The 2,168-nt window shown below is 40.2% G+C and overlaps 1 long non-coding RNA gene across 3 annotated transcripts; it reads left to right on the forward strand.

The window, feature by feature from the left end:
- On the forward strand, positions 1–2,168 carry LOC132187245 (uncharacterized). 3 transcript variants are annotated; one of them, XR_009440807.1, is made up of 4 exons: positions 1–16; positions 1,018–1,448; positions 1,726–1,788; positions 1,929–2,168. It is a non-coding gene; the product is annotated as an uncharacterized LOC132187245 (long non-coding RNA). The 3 variants fall into 3 exon arrangements; XR_009440806.1 differs by lacking the exon at positions 1–16 and adding an exon at positions 261–729; XR_009440805.1 differs by lacking the exon at positions 1–16 and having other exon boundaries at positions 743–1,448.

Here is a 2,168-nt window from a genome sequence, read left to right on the forward strand (position 1 = left end):
GTTTGTCATCTTCAAGGTAAGCTCTTCTAAATTTACTTGGTTTTCATGTTGTACTTGTGATTTTCATGCTCTTTACAAGTCTTAAAAACACTTCATGTTTGCTTACACTACAAAAAATAAAATAAAATAAAAGGAGGTTTAGTGATGGTTGTATAGTGTCGTTTTAAGAAAATGATAGTATACAAACACTCCAAGGTGTCGGTTTACTCTAAAACCGACACCCCTTAATGTTTTGGTTCCCGCACCCTAAACTTGCACGCGTGTACCTATCCCGCGCCCCTCTCTCTCTGATCCGGCCCACACCTCTTCTCTTCTCTCTTCAATTCTGAACAGTATTCTCTCTCTCGCAGCTCCCTCTCTCTCATAGTTCCCTCTCTCTCTCAGCTCCCTCTTAATTTCTCCGTCTAACCTCATCCCATCGTGTACCTCGATCCCGCGCCTCTCTCCCCCTCAACTCTTCTCTTCTCTTTTCTAAACAACACTCTCTCTCTCTCTCTCTCTCTCTCTCTCTCACACACACACACACACACACTCTCTCTCTCTCTCTCTCAACTCTCTCTCTCTCTCTCTCAGCTCCCTCTTTCTCCATTTGACCTCTTCCCCCGTAGGCCGTCCTCGCTCACTAATCTTTCTCCACCGCGGTGCAGCATTCTCAGTCGGCCGTCCTCGCTCTGCCGGTACCGATCGAACTCCTCCCCCCCTCTAGCCGACCTCCTCATCACAGTACTGGTATATATGTACATTAATTTGTTGGTTTGAGTTTTTTTTTTTTTTGTCATGCTGGGGTTAGGGTTTTCGCTTGATGATCATCAATTTGAGGTTATTCAGTGTAAATTTTGTTGGTTTAGGGTTCAGCTAGTGATGGAGCTTTAATTTGTTGGTTTGGGGGTTTTTTTTTTCCTGCTGGGGTTTGGGGTTTGGGTACGAATTATGGATGTAAGGGGTCCTGTATTATTTGTGATGGTCCTTCCTGAAGATGAGGGAATTGATGCCAAATTACACTGCTGCAACATCCAGTTTGACAGAGGGATCAATACGATGGTCAGAGGACGACGTGTATGCGATTGCTATGGGGAAGCCGAAACACTCCGGCTGTGTATGAGGGGTACCTGGGGAACTACAGCACAAATCTAGCAGTCGTTTGACTAGGCCATCATCGCAAGACTCACAGGTTTCTACTTTACTAGGTGAGATTGGTATGTTGAAGGGATTATTGATGGCACAGCAGGAACGGTTCCAGGCACATGTAGAATAGTACGAGTCACAGCAGCAACTCTACGAGTCACAACATTAACTCATCCACAAACAACAAGAGGATATGTTGCAGATGCAGAAGATGCTTGAAATTGTTATGGCTAATACAGGAACTAGCAGCCAATTTTCAATGTCGGACACAGAGTACTCTCCCGGCCATGTGAGAGCGAGATTATCAGTGGCCAGTCGTCTAGGTAACAGTCTTAATTTCATCCTTATGAGATAGATGAATAGTAGTACAAGGTAACATATACACTAGTTAATTAATGGTGCAAATAATACAAGGTAGTATTTAGTGTACGTATATACACATTATCTAGTAAGTCTATGATGCAAATAATACAATGACTTATTTATTATGCATGTGCTTGAACTTAATGGGCTGAAGATGAAGACTGTTTGTTATGTTCTTAAAAAATATGTTGCATTTTTTTAGTAGTTGTTACTTAAAGGATCAAGTAATAAATGCAGGTGTGGAACTGCAACTGCAGAGGATGAACGGAGCTACACACATTTCTTGTGGTTCATCATAAAGTACGTATATATCCCCATCTCGATGGAATATATCCGTCTTATTGACATATATGAAATTAGATACATTTTCCATAGTTCATTAGCTAAACTATTATGAAGTTTAAGATTTCTTGGTTTTTTTCTTTTTCAATGTATTGCAGATAATCGTTAACAGCTGTTGGTCTAGGAGTCAACTAGCAAGTTGGAAGTGCATCAAGATTTTGTGATTGTATTACTTTTAATACTTTGTTTGGGTTATTTTATTCCTTTGATTAAACTTGAGTATTGCTTTGGATACATATTATGAGATTAAACTTTTACTATGTTGTTTTGGATATTATTTATGGGTTTAACTTGAGTGTTGTTTTTTATATTAGTTATGAGCTGAACTTGAGTCTTGA

The sequence above is a fragment of the Corylus avellana genome, chromosome ca7, assembly GCF_901000735.1.
Source record: "Corylus avellana chromosome ca7, CavTom2PMs-1.0".
Taxonomy (NCBI): domain Eukaryota; kingdom Viridiplantae; phylum Streptophyta; class Magnoliopsida; order Fagales; family Betulaceae; genus Corylus; species Corylus avellana.